At 35.7% G+C, this 15,549-nt stretch overlaps 1 long non-coding RNA gene across 1 annotated transcript; it reads right to left on the minus strand.

Moving 5' to 3' along the window:
- Positions 1-10,114: 10,114 nt before the first annotated feature.
- LOC132638717 (uncharacterized) lies at positions 10,115-13,382 on the minus strand. The gene is made up of 3 exons (XR_009581859.1): positions 12,171-13,382; positions 11,651-11,704; positions 10,115-10,799 (listed from the first exon to the last, which is right to left on the minus strand). It is a non-coding gene; the product is annotated as an uncharacterized LOC132638717 (long non-coding RNA).
- Positions 13,383-15,549: the final 2,167 nt, after the last annotated feature.

Consider the following 15,549-nt stretch of genomic DNA (forward strand, 5'->3'; position numbering starts at 1 on the left):
AATTTTACTACTTCACGAGTAAATTTTAAAATTCTACTACTTCGGGAGTAAATCTAAAAAATATATTACTTCAAGAGTAGTTTTAAAATTTTACCACTTTCGGAGTAAATTCAAAGTTCTACAATTTCGGGAGTAAAGTTCGAAATTCTACTAATTTGCGAGTAAATTTCAGTGTCTTACTACTTCGGGAGTAAATGTCAGAGTCTTACTGCTTCTAGAGTAAAGTATAGAACATTCAAAATATTTTCTCCCAATTATTCTACCTCTACTGGAGGTAAGGCGTGATATTTTTACAATCAAGAGCACATCGGCATTTAAAATCTTTATTAAATATCATCACATTCACTTCAGGGAATGAATTCGTATTTGTAACATTTATCAAAAGTTATCATCCTTCTGGGAATGAGACATAATCATCTGAACATACCTCAATTACATCAAATTATGATAGCTTAGAACCTCTTTTAAGATGTTACTACTTCAGGAGCAAATTGAATCATGCATGTAATATAGAGAATATTGCTCTAACTATCTTTAATTGTAGTCGTGGCAAATCTATAGAAATATTATCACTTCTAGTGATAATAGGCATAAACAAATCTAATCATGACAAGACTTAAAAAAATATTCTACTACAGGTGACCATATATTTCTTGCAAACTCCGCTGGAGGTCAAACAGACCTAAGATTATTATCTAGTTTATAATCCTTTCATTAAGTTGATTATTATGGCAGTGAGTACCAAGATAACTGTTGTATACTTAGACATATACATAGGACGTAATCAACCAAATAATGAAAAGAAATATTAAATTAAAAGTAAGCAGAAGACTCAAATTACTTACCTGTATTGGCCACCTTGTCTTTTGCCATGTAATATAACTTACTAGAGCTACAGATTTCATAAAATTGAAAACATACGAGTAACTTATTTTTTGTTTTGATTTCTAACAAGGTACGGGCGGCACCATAAATCTCTCAATATAATATTTATCACAAGTTATATATCTCATTCACTTCATAGAATGTGTTGGGCTAAAACGGCTTAAAGATACTCTTAACATGATGTGATATTGTCCGCTTTGGGCCAAGCCCGTACAGTTTTTCTCAAAAGGTCTCACATCATTAAGAGTATCCAACTCCTTATAAATAGCTCCCTTTTCTTTTTAGCTATCAATGTGGTACTTTGTTCGCACACCTAACAATCTCTCCCTCGAACTAAGTTCCACGTGGCTCATTATCATACCACGGGTCAGAGATTCAACATGTCTGTGTGTCACCCACATTATCAGAGTATTTGCGGTCACCGAAGCCCAAAGGCTGTGAATGCGTCTTCAAAGCTACGGGTAAAGGTCGTAACCGGCCCATAGACGGGCAAAGGCACTAAGCCGAGCCCCACGCCACACTCCGCCATCTTCATACTCGTCCCGCCAAACCATTGGCTCTGATATCAGTTGTTGGGCTAAAACGGCCCAAAGATACTCTTAACATGATGTGATATTGTCCGCTTTGGGCCAACCCCGCACGGTTTTTCCCAAAAGGCCTCACATCATTAAGAGTATCCAACTCCTTATAAATAGCTCTCTTTTCTTTTTAGCTATCAATGTGGTACTTTGTTCGCACACCTAACAGAATGGACCATAATTTTCATAGCCATAAATTCAAATTTTGATAAATTTGACATAATAAAAAAAATTATCTTAGAAAATAGTTGAATTAGAAATAATAGAAACTATTATTACTGAAAATTTGATGAGATAGAACATGCTCAGGGTACTGATATCCTATATCTCAAAACAAAGAGCTATATTAGTGTTAATATATTATGTCTGATCATAAATTATAAGATAATCGTTTCATGATAATCTAATTCAATTTCCAGAGAGGAAACAAGCTTAAGTAATCAATGTTACTAACATACTTTATTCTACACAGAAGATGTCCAAATAATTATAGAACGTGATGATAAACTCTTTGAAGCCAACAACGGCCAGTAATGAAGCAAGAGTAGAGTTGGCCGATTTTTACAACTTATAATCAAGTCAGCATAAATGTTCAGTTAAATAAAATCCAATAGGATCGGATGATGTACAACTATGCTGGGTCAAACACAAAGAACTAATGCAAATAAATCATTGATATGCTTTACAAAACAATAACAACTCGTACCTGGAATTAAATGAGATGATAATATCCGGTTGATATCTCAATTGGTTCGTGCTGATAACGTATTATAAAATAATAAAGCAAGTAAGAAGAATATTGTGGAGAAAGAGAGAAGAGGGGAACGTTCTTGTTTTCTCTTGTTAGGGATGATATACGATGAAAGGAGAACCTCTATATTTATAGGGAAAAAGTGACTTGATTCCCAAGTCACTAACCCTAATATTTCTCCTAAAGATAGACATCCATAATAATAAATAATATTTATAACAGAATTCAAGATTAAAATAGAGTTGTTTCCAACTATACTCTTATATTAAAGAACTATTTCTTAATAATGTTCAATTCTCAAGAAATATTAAATAAATAATGGTAACTCAGTAAACTATACCTTATCATTGGTGTTTTCTTAAGGGGTGTGAAATTAAATGAGCTAAAACGACACTTATTTTTTTTTGACGAAGGGAGTATTTTATAAATTCTTTCTATTGGTGTTTTGCCTTCCTTGCGATTATATTTATTATAATTTATTTTCACAAATTATTGTTCCGATTTTTAGGTACTTTCCAGATGGAATTGATGTCTATTTCGATAATGTTTGTGGTAAAATGCTTGAAGGTGTTCTTAATCATGTCAACCAAGGAGCTCGAATTGTACTTTGTGGGATGATATCCGAGTACAATAAGGTATCTTGAGCATTTTGTACAATTTTTGGCTTTTTCGATTTTGTTTGGTATGGCAGAAGTCATATTCCAATATATATATATATATATAAATATTAAATCTCTCTCTAGCAAAAAGGTAACCACTTTATTCTCCGGCGAAGATTTGATTGTGGAATAAGTGATGGCCGGTGGCCAGTCCACGATGGAGGCTGGCCAATCCCCACTAACTACGACTGTTCCAAAAACCAATCCTAATCCATTACAATATTCAGATTTGTTCAAACCAAAAACCTTGAATGATTCATTACATAGTCAGATACAATCACTGCCCCAAATTCCAATGAAACCAGTAACTTTCCTACATGGGGTGCCATACATTAAGTACACTGAAGCTGAAGTTGATCAGATGAATGTCATTGAAAATCTTCAGTATGCTGTGGTAGGGAAGTTCTCATATGGCCAGCCAGATATTGAACAACTTCGTTTGATAATCCCTGCACAATGTGGAATAAAAGGTGAGTGTAGAACAGGTTTTCTAAGAAACCGACATGTGCTTATCAGATTAAGTCTTTTTGAAGACTTTGTGAATTTCACATCAAAGCCTGCTGATCTACATTCAAGATAGAGAGGGATACTCGTACCAAATGAGACCACTGATCTATGATTCGAATTTCAAGGTTGATGAAGAAACATCAAAGACAATGGCATGGATTTCCTTCCCAAATTTATTGCCTACATACTTTGTGAAGGAAACTCTTTTTTCAATTGCATCTGCAGTGGGTATTCCTATACAATTGGATATGGCTACGATCAACAAGACTAGACCTAGTTGTGCTAGTGTCAAGGTTTTAGTAGATCTGTTAGCGGATCTACCCAAAACAGTGAGGATGGATATTGAAAATGAAAAAACATGAGCAATAAGGACTGTTAATGTTCAGATTCATTATGATTACCTTCCTAAGTATTGCAAGGAATGTAAATTACAGGGACATGATGAGTATGATTGAAGAATTATAAATCCAGAGCTTGCTCAGTATGACAATGAAAGGGAGGAAATGCCAAAGGAGAATGACAAGACAAAACTTCAGAAAAGCTCCGATGAAGTGCACAATAGTAAGGAAAGCAATAAAGATCTCCAAGAGGATAAAGAAAATGAAGCAAAAAAGGCCAAGAGATTACAAGCAGAGGAGCAATATAATAAAAACAAGGCTAATGACAAAGGCCAGTAAAAGCAAGAGGAGGGAAACCAACAAGGATATGAAGGGAAAAATAATTATGGGAAATACAATTATACAAGATACAATAATTTGTACAATTATTCTGCTAGAGTGTTGGCAGGTGGAAGAGTGTTAGGAAATTCGGGAAATTGGAATCCCATCAAAGACAACAGAAACTTCAATGCTGAAAAGGGAAGTGCAAATCATAGCAAACAGAAAGAGACAACAGTCACTGCTACATGCAACAAATTTAACACTTTGGTGGACTTGGAGGAGGAACAAGAAAATCAAAATGAAACACAAGAAGGAAGCACACATAGTAGCAATCCTGTTAAAGAGACAGCTAGGCAATAGGTGGATGCTGCCTTTGGGAAACAAACAGAAAATAACAAAGCTATGAAGGAGCAGGGAAAGATAGATAGCAGACAAGAGCAAGATAATAAGAAGGAGAAAGGGGTAGGGGATAATCAGTCAGAGGAGATAGCCATACAAGATTCAAAAAGAACAATTACAGATATCGTGGAAAATGATAACAAAAAAGAAGATGATAACAAACAGATTCCTGAAGGCCAAGAAGTACTTCAACCCATAGAAGTACAAGACAGTGTTAATTCAAGCTCATATCAGCAAGTGGAATCAACTGGACAACAAGTGGATCAAATGAAGGACTTACCTGAAGAGCCACCTGATGCAAACAATATGGGTGAAGGAGATACAACATCATCTGCAAATAAGGAACAAAATAATGAATCCAGGACACAAAATAATGAAAGGGCAACACAAGCAAGAGATCAGACAGATCAAAACAGCAAAGATACAGACATAGAAAAGCAGGCAAGTTCAGGAAATCATAAGTCTCAACTGGTAGCCAAAGATCATGAAAATACAACACAAGAAGAAGTGAATCAGAACAAAATAGATATTGGAGAGGAGGAAGCAGGTGAAACTATTAGTTCTGATTTAATGGAGGACAACAATAAAGGAGATATTTCCCCTAAACACTTGACAAAAACTAAAAAGGATCACAAGGCAAGGGATAAAAGTGTTCCTCCCAAGACAGTGGAGGAGTACAAACAAGGAAGGCCTATTCTAAAGGAGTTTCTCAATGAATAGCTCATTAATATGGAATATAAGGTCTGTAAACACTCAACAGGCCTTTGAGAGGGTAGTACTATTGCATAGACAGAAACATTTTAATTATGTTGCATTACTGGAGCCTTTCCAGCATGTTAGACATATTGACATGTACAAATTGTGGCTAAATATGGGGACAGCATGGCATAATGTGAATGGGAAGATTTGGATTTTTGTGGATACAGACATTCAAGTAGAAATAATGAGAGATACAGAACAATTGTTATCTTGTAGATTCACTCATTTGGGTGATGGGCAAGAGTTGGTGCTTACAGTTGTTTATGCGAGTACTGATAGAAGTGAGAGAATAACTCTATGGGAGGATCTATATGACATGTCTTCACACATCGCCATCCCATGGCTTGTGGGTGGGGATTTTAATGTCATTACAAATGACATTGAGAAATTTGGGGGTCTTCCTGTACAGTTTACAGAAACAGAGGATTTTAGACAATGTATAGACATTTGCCAACTGATAGATCTTGGTTTTACTGGAAGTATGTTCACATGGTGGAATGGGAGATCTGATGAGGCTTGTATATTTAAAAGATTGGACAGATGTTTGGGAAATCAGGCTCTGCAGAATTGTTTTCCTAATTTAGAGGTAGAGCATCTCATTAAACAAGGTTCTGACCACTCTCCTTTGCTGGTAAATATGAGAGCAGACAGTAGACCGATTAGGAAATCTTTCAGGTTTCTTAATTTTTGGGTGGAGCATGAATCTTTTCTAGATGTAGTCAAAGAAAATTGGGTGGAATCTTATGGCTCAGACCCCTTCTTTAACTTTCATAATAAGTTAAAAAAGGTGGGAAAAGCTCTCTCTAAGTGGAGTAGGGAAACTTATGGTGATATTTTCAAGCAAATTGCAACTCTGGAGGAAGTGGTGCAGGTGCATGAGCAGGAATTTGAACAGAATCCTACAGGTCTTAACAGGGAAAGGCTACAAAGGGTACAAGTTGATCTGATCAGGTTTTATGCTATTGAAGAAAAATTTTGGAGACAAAAAGCAGGGATGCAGTGGTTTCAGGATGGAGATAGGAACACAAAATTCTTTCATGCTCATGTCAATGGAAAGAAAAGAAAGTTGCAGTTACAGAGAATTCAAGATCATACAGGTACATGGCTGGACACTGAAGAGGAGATTGCGCAGGAAGCAATCAGATTTTTCTCAGACCAATTCAAAGAGGAAAATATCCCTACAGATTTCTCTATGCTTGATAAGATTCCTAAAATGGTTGCAGAAGAACAAAATCAACAGCTCTATGAAATGCCAGATGAAGCAGAGGTGAAAAGAGCAGTTTTTGGTTTAAATGGAGACAGTGCAGGGGGTCCTGATGGTTTCACAGGAAGATTTTTCCAAGCTTGTTGGGAAATTATTGCAAATGACTTGGTGAACATGGTGAGATCTTTCTTCTGTGGGCATGAACTCCCAAGGTATGTAACTTGTACCAATTTGGTTTTGATACCAAAGAAAAAAGAAATTAATACATTTTCTGATATGAGGCCAATCAACTTGAGTAACATCACTTGCAAAGTTATCTCAAGAATCATTCATGAAAGGTTGATATATCTGCTGCCTGAGATCATTTCACCTCAGCAATCAGGATTTGTTAAAGGCAGGAGTATTGTAGAAAACATTCTGTTGGCTCAGGAAATTGTACATGATATTAGGATTAGAGGAAAGCCTGCAAATGTTGTCATTAAGCTTGACATGGCAAAGGCTTATGACAGGGTATCATGGTTATTTCTAACTAAAGTCCTGAGGAGAATGGGGTTTGGTGAATTTACTATTGATCTGGTGTTTAGAGTTATCTCAAATAATTGGTATTCCATTCTGATTAATGGGCAACCTCATGGTTTTTTCAAATCATCTAGAGGAGTAAAGCAAGGAGATCCACTGTCCCTTACTTTATTCATTTTGGCTGCAGAATGTTTGTCTAGGGCTCTGAATGCACTGCATACTGAGGCTGATTACAAGGAATATGAGATGCCAAAATGGAGTCCATATGTCAATCATTTGGCATAAGCAGATGATACTATCATTTTCACCTTTGCTAATGAACAGTCTGTGAGATTAGTGATGAAGACTTTGAGTAATTATGAGAAGGTGAGTGGTCAGAAGATTAACAAGCAGAAAAGTGTTGTTTATATGCATCATTTGACATCACATAACATTAAGGAGTTGGTATTTTCTGTCACTCAGATTCCTGAAAAGGATTTTCTGTTCACATATTTGGGTGTACCAATTTACTATGGGAGAAGAATAAACATTCACTACAAGGAGATAATAGAAAAGATTCAGAATAGACTGAGCTCATGGACCGGTAAGCTGTTATCTATTGGAGGAAGGACAAAACTGATTAAACATGTTTTGCAGAGCATGCCTATACACCTACTATCCGCTTGTGACCTTCCTAGTGGTGTACTTGCTCAGATTCATAGATTGTTTGCTAAGTTCTTTTGGAGCAACTCTGTGGGAAACTCAAGTAAGCACTGGGCAACTTGGACATCCTTATGTCATCCACAAGAAGAAGGTGGCATGGGGTTCAGAAGCCTACAAGATATATTTAAAGCCCTCTTTGCTAAACTGTGGTGGAACATGAGAACCAAACAATCCTTATGGAGAACGTTCATGAGTAATAAGTACTTAAAGAAGTTTCATGTTGTGATAGCCCCTAGCGGATCAGGTACTTATGTGTGGAAGAAGATGATTAAACACAGAGATGAGATGGAACATGAGATATGGTGGAAGCTTCAACAAGGAAATTCTTATTTTTGGTTTGATAATTGGACAGGACTGGGAGCCCTATACCATATTACTCCACTAGATTTTGAGTGTGATCCCACAATCATCCTTGTAAAAGAAACTGCAGAAGTGGGGCAATGGGATGAACAGTTGCTAAGAAGAATCCTTCCTGAGGATCTAGCAGACCATATTGTGCAGCACATTAATCCACCAAATGAAAATGGCCAATCAGATAAGGCTTTCTGGAAGTTACATTCGAGGGGGAAATTCACAGTTGGGTCTGCATTTCAATTGCTCAAACAAAGAAAAGATCCCAATAATTTGTATAAGCAGATGTGGATTAAAGGACTACCAATAAAGATATCTTTTTTTATGTGGAGATTTTGGAAGTTCAAGCTACCACTGGATGATAAGTTGAAGAAATGGGGACACCAATTCCCTTCCAGATGCTATTGTTGTCAACATCCAGAAGTGGAAGATACCTCTCATGTCTTTTTACACTCACCAACAGCTCAAGCCATCTGGAAGTATTTTTGTGGACCAGTGGGAATAAATATTGAGAATTTGCAAGTTACCCAAATAATTAACAGATGGTGGGATATGCCTAGTAGACTACATGTCAAATGCATCAACCAAGCTGTCTCTGTTATTATTATTTGGGAACTTTGGAAGAGGAGAAACACTATGAGACATGAAGGGAAGGTGTCAATCACAAAACTCATTTACCAGGTCATGCATACTTTGATTCAATTCATGAAGGTGAGAAGGAAAATTTTTAGATATGCACCATATAATTGGAGTGTGATTGTGGAGTCATTACAGAGATATTCTCCAAAGATAAGAGTAACACCAGTGACTTGGAGAATTCCAGATATTGGATGGATAAAAGTCAATACTGATGGAGCCTCAAGAGGAAACCCGGGTAGGAGTTCATGGGCCTTTTGTGTAAGGGATGAAAGGGGAGATGTGATACAAGCACAGGCCAGAGAAATAAAGGATTTTCAAAGCACCAACACCGAGGCAGAGGCCCTGGCCATTTTACAGGCTCTCAGGTATTTAAAAGACAATCAGTGGGATCAAATAATGATAGAGACAGATTCACTATTGCTGAAGAACATTATTCAAAGGACATGGGAAATTCCTTGCCAAATCATTACTATGGTGGAAGAAATTTGGAGAATAATTGAGGAAAAAGTGGTGGTGATAGAGCATACTTATAGGGAAGGAAACAAATTAGCAGATCATTTGGCTAATTTAGCTTTGGACACAGGGGACATACAATTCAATTCCTTTCATGATATGGAGAGCCACTGTAAAAGAATTGTGAACAGTGACAAATTACAGCTGCCCTATCTAAGAATCAGATCATGTTAAGGAGACTGAATATAGGGGAAGGTGGGAGAAAAGGAGGTCCTCACCCTCAAATCCTTTGGAAGGAGAATTCCTTTACACTGGTCTAATTTTATCTTGCAACATTGCATACTAGTGGTTTCTGCCAAAAAGAAAAGGATAAGAGAATGGGACAAAGTTAACAAGATGTCACAATCTATTTTCCTGGCGCAAAAAAAAAAAATTATAATACAATAGGTAACAACTGTCCAAACATGCTGGAAAAGTCCACTTTTATGGAACACAGTTGGTGCCTAAAAAAAACATATTCCAATATATTCTTTATGAAATTATTTTTTGATATTTGACGAAAAGGAGGATGACTTCTTTCACTTGTCGACAAAAGTCAGTTTCCTACGATAATTTTATATACTCTTTGTGTCTCATTTATATGAAGGGGTTATCGTTTGGGTAATCAAACTGTTTTTTATTACAATTTTCTTAAATTTGTTAAAATATTATGAATCATTTGCTATATTGACTTATAGTACTTTTCATGCAGTTTTTAAATATGTGAAAAAAAATTGAAGAACTAAACCCGAATCATAGTCAAAATTAAGTTTTTTTTTACCGTATTCCTCTGTATTCCTCCGCTTAAATTTGGAAAGAAGGAGTAATTATTAATTATTTAATATATAGTTTTCTTGTATAAAAACATTCACTCACAAACATCAAATTTTTGATGAAAAATAACTTCCGTCACACCAAATAATTACTTAATTTCCTTTCAATAATTTCATATAATTATTAATTCTATGTATGTGTAAGGTCTATAATTCACTCACCAACCATAAAAATGACATTCGTCGAACCAAATAATTACTTTTTCACCTCGAATGATATAGGAGGTAGGGGCTAATATAGCCTGGTGATGGTTTCTTAAAAAAAGTAAGATCTAGTTAATGGTCAAAAGCATACATGAACTATCACTTTTTCGCAAGTTTCACACTTCAACTATCAGCAATTCTCTTTTGCTACCTGAATTATTATCATTTATGTAATAAAACACACATCAACTATCAGTTGTTCCCTTTTCTACCTGATTGAGTTTAGGGTTTTCAGGGACAACTGTGTCACGAACTGACTAGGGAGCCATGACGGATACCCGGAGCTGACTACCGAGCACCCCATATGCTTCTAGCTGTCATACTCACCTCAAGCAAACATAATTCTCAAAGGTAATACTTACTATAAAATGATCGTAAATTATCCCCCAAGGCATGAGTATATATATACATAAGTCCTCGCGGCTATCAAAATGATACACAAGTAACACTGAGAGGGTACATAACATCTACTACCCACACATATGTATCTACGAGCCTCTAACTGAAAGACAGAAATCATAAGGATGGGACAGGACCTCGCCATGCCCCAAATATGTACACAAAGAAAATACCAACGAGCTGCAACTCTAGAGTAGTGGAGTGCTTATGTGTGTCTGCTGAATGGACTTCTAGGAATCCGGACCGTCTCCCTGTCTACCTGAGGGTATGAACACAGCGTCCAAAAGAAAGGGACGTCAGTACGAACAATGTACTGAGTATGTAAGGCATGAGCAACAATGTAAAAAAAAAACAATAAGGGAGCATGAGAGAAAGAGATAACCTGCTCATCAGACTGCCTCTTAAGGCGGAGTCATGCATGCTAGCTTTTATATTAAGCAATATCATGTCAGGTACATACATATGCATAAGTAAACTGTCTGAGTCATATATCATCATTATCCCGCGTCCGGGCATCCCGCGTCTAGGCATCCCGCGTCCGGGATGGTCATCTCACGCCGCCTACTAGTGGTGCTGCCCGTATCATATAGACACGATGTATAAGCCGCCCACCTTAGCGGTGCTGCTCAGCCATCTAGGCACGGTGCAACCGTCATAGCCGCCTGCCTTAGCGGTGCTGCCCGGCCATCTAGGCACGGTGTAATCACCATCATATACTTAACATGAAGCATGCATAGGGGCTCAAGTAAAAGCTGTAACTCTATCGGAGTGACGTAAGGTCGGTAACCTCCAATTACCTTATGGAATTATCATAATCATCATGTCTCACTTGGAAGGGACTATCAATATGAGATGAGATGATCAATAATGAATAACAATCAAGAAAATCTTACATTAAGATCATTAATCTCATAATAGCATCCTTTCGTAAGTTTAGAGTCTCTATGCCCAAAATCGTCATTATCATAGCTTATCTCTTATCTCTATCTGATGAGAAGCTCTTAATAATCATGGACTCACAATTTCCGGAATGTAAGAAAGTCATGGAAAGATAGATGAAATCATGTTATAAGAGTCATCCCTTAGAAAGGAAGGACTAGCCTTACATACCTTTTTGTCTCTTTTGCTCTATTGACTAAACGCTCTCCTTCCGAGCTCACAATTCTACATACAAAAGGATTCGTACTAATTAGATCATTCCAAACATTCTTGAGTCAAATTTGAAAGCAACTAAAGGTTAACGAAAATTGGACAGCATTTCCTTCATTTCGACAACTTTTCCCGTATGATAAAACAGCTTCCAACATCATAATAACACCCATAATATCATAATACATAAATTTCTTCGAGTTAGACATTATTCAACTCCCAGATTCGCTTCCAAAATCCTCCATAACCATAACTATAATACAACATCATATTCATTATTCACATAATACTTCTTCACATCACTTATATCATTTACAACAAGATTTTCCTCATATCATATCAAGAATCATGATTCATGTCAAGCTATTATTCAAGAATACCATTATTTCCACATTTGAGCTCCATATTCTACTTCTTTCTCTAATTCAAGTCTTTCAACTACTCAATACTCTTAATAACATGAAAAGAATACAAAACTCACCTTTGATGATGTAGGAAGGGACTTTGGATGAAAATACTTCACTTAAGAAAACCCCAACTTCAATTCCAAAAAGGAAACCTTAACTTCCATAAGCCCTAGTCACCTTCTCTACCCTTGATTCTCTTGGTTCTTGATATTTAATCTTTGGTTTACCTTGGATTTGTGTTAGTAAGGGGTATGGAATATTCTAGAGCTCTTGAGAGGTGTGGAAGATGTATGAAATGAAAAATATGGACTTGGGCTATATATATAGAGTTGGGGAAAATTTTGGAAAAGTGACCCGATGGAGTTATACAGACCCCTTATACAGTCCGTATAATATTATACGGTCCGTATAAGTGGTCGTATAATACCACCAGGGACTGACCTTCCTCTGGAATGTTATACGGACCGTATAAGTGGTCGTATAACCCACTTTTTCTGGAATCGCTCTCAGTGATTCGTTTGATCTCCAATTCTTATGGAACCTTCTTGACACTTGTATAATACTTCATCAACCATCTAAGGGCTCTATAACTTCTCTTCAAGACATTACCAAATAATCATTAACTCGATAATCGCCAAACATTCCCGAACACAACTTATACTTCACTTTCCTTTGACGAACTTAGTCTCACCAATTCATATAACTCCAAATTCTCATCGCATACACTTTAAAGCTACCAAATATCCTTCTTGTGGTCATAAGAGCTCCATGTTCACCTTATGCTTACATTAGTCTACTCACAGTGCGACAACCCAAATTTCCGAGGTGTAACAAACTGATAATTTGGGTGTATTTTAATTCATAGACGGTGATAGTTCAGATGGCAAAAGAGAACAACTGATAGTTGATGTGTGATACTTGCAAAAAAAACTCTATTAGGAAAAAGAAAATCTTTGAATTTTTGTAGGTGGACCGAGAGAGGAGGAGTTTGAAACATGGTGGGCAAAGAAGTTATGATGCAAGGATTTATGGTGGGTTCCTACATTAATTATTTTGAAGATTTCAGAAAGGATATGGAAGTTTTACTTGAAAGAAGGAAAAGAAAAATCCAAGCACAAATTCTATAATGGAATTGAGAGTTTCTGGAGAGTTTAACATCTCTATTTTCTGGTTCCACTGTTGGGAAAGTAATTCTTCAAGTAACTCCATAAACTAATTTCCCTTTCGTACACCCTATTTTCCATTAAATAAACAAGCATAGAAGACTATATATAATGTAAATAAAACAAGCGTATTTTTATGTGTGATTATGCTTGTTAATGTACTATATATGTAGGTATGTCCTTTAACTTCATGAGAATGTACCTCTCTCTGTCAGAAGATTTATGAGAATTGTCATCGTTAGAAATGACGAAATATCTACAGTCACACCTCTTCATGACAAAATTTCATTATAACGGCAATTTTTTTTTTTTTTTTGGAATTGATTTTGGAATAATTAAATCTTTGGACCGTTCAAAAGAATAATAGCCAGAAAATGTATAGGTTTTGCATATTGAGTATAAATATACATATAATATACATAATATATACACAATATTTATGTAATCAGTGTATGTGTTTTGTATATTTTGGCTAGCACTCACAATTAGCTTCGGTCGACGGGACAAAAATGAAAAATCCCGTCAATTTTCATGATATGTTATATTGTATATTTTGTATCACAATATTTCGCAATATAACAGCTAAAAGATAATCAAATAAAACAACGTCATTATAAATAGATTGAATGTATATCAATTTGCATTTGATAAAAAAGAAGACAGATCGATGATGCTAAGTTAGATCTTTCATCTTCCCTTAATATTTGAATGGTGCATAAAGATCCAAGGACCTAGCTCTGGTTTTCTTTATTTATCTCCAGTTTGCATATATTGTTACATTAGTTAGCGTTGATGGGTTAGCTTAAGGAGAAGAAAGTTACTTTTTTTCAAAAATAAAAGTCACTCTTTTCAAAAAAAGAAAGTTAATTTTTCAGAAAAAATAAACAACCTTTTTTAGAGAAAAATGTCACTCTAAAAGTTGTGTCTGTTACGAAAAGTTTCTTCAAGAAGATATATCTGCTGCTAACAAACTCTTAGTGGTCGTTTGGTTTGAGGTCAAAATAGTCCCGGGATTACAATCTCGGGACTAATTTATACCATCTGTTGGTATTATTTTATACCATCTGAAAGATGGTATAAAATAATACCAGTATAAGTGGGTTAAGAAGGTATAAGTTGAGTTATTCCAGCACTAATTTTTATATCACGTTTGGTACAAGGTATAAAATAATCCCGGGATAAATCTATACCTTATACCAAACGTGGTATAAAAATTAGTACCGGCATAACCCATGTTATACCTTAAACCAAACGACCACTTAAGGTATTATAAATACCTGGTATTGCTTCAAAAAAGGATGTGGACTTACCAACTTTCTCTTATTCTCTTTATCGCTTTCACTACAAATCACAACATTCTATTCTTGTGGGAAATTCGAATTAATTGCTGGTATTTGAATTTTGTTGGCTTTATAAAATCCTGGAGGAATTCTGCCACCATGCCTGCATCAACAAAGCGGGAGGCTTAAATTCCTTAAAGACAGAGATTACTCTATCAAAGCCGGATTATTTCTTCCTACTTCTAAAACCTATTTTTCTAAGATATACAAGAAATTTGAGAGGGAAGATGGGGTGGGGAGGGGGAGGGGGGTGGGTTACTCACGTCTATTGTATATAACAAACCATATAAATTTTTCATAGTCAAGTGATCGATAGATTGAGGCGAGAGCGCATATACTATTTATTGGTTAGCAATGGCCAAAAATAAACATGTATATGAAAGATATGAATCATTAATTATTGATTTTGTGTAAATACGATATGTGACCAAGTTTTCTCCAACAATATATTTTGCCTTTACCCTTATAATAAGTAAAGTTCAATTACTTTAATATAATAAAAAATAAATTGTTGAAAACAACTAATCATGTCCATGCTAATTTGGTACGACGTCCTTAATCACCAACGAATGTTGTGCTAGGCTAGATAGAATCATTCCACCCTTAATCAGAGTCTCGGGGTCAAGTCCTGCAAATTAAAAACATCCTAGTAGGAAACACTTCCTTTTAATAGATGGTACGAATCGGTATTAATCATGACCCTAATGCATGCGGATATCACACGCTAGGTGGGAAACCAAAAATAAATAAATACAATGCCTTAAAGATATCCAGGTGTAGTTCAACATTTAAAGTTCTTTGTATTGAAAGATATTATTTTTTAAAAGTTATGAATTCATGCCTATTACTTTTTACAATTTTAAGTAATTGTTAATATATAAATTTATATATAAAAAAAATACAGATGAATTCGGTAACGCAACTCTGCATTCTGAATTCCCTCAGAGCAA

This window comes from Lycium barbarum, chromosome 4, assembly GCF_019175385.1.
Source record: "Lycium barbarum isolate Lr01 chromosome 4, ASM1917538v2, whole genome shotgun sequence".
NCBI lineage: Eukaryota > Viridiplantae > Streptophyta > Magnoliopsida > Solanales > Solanaceae > Lycium > Lycium barbarum.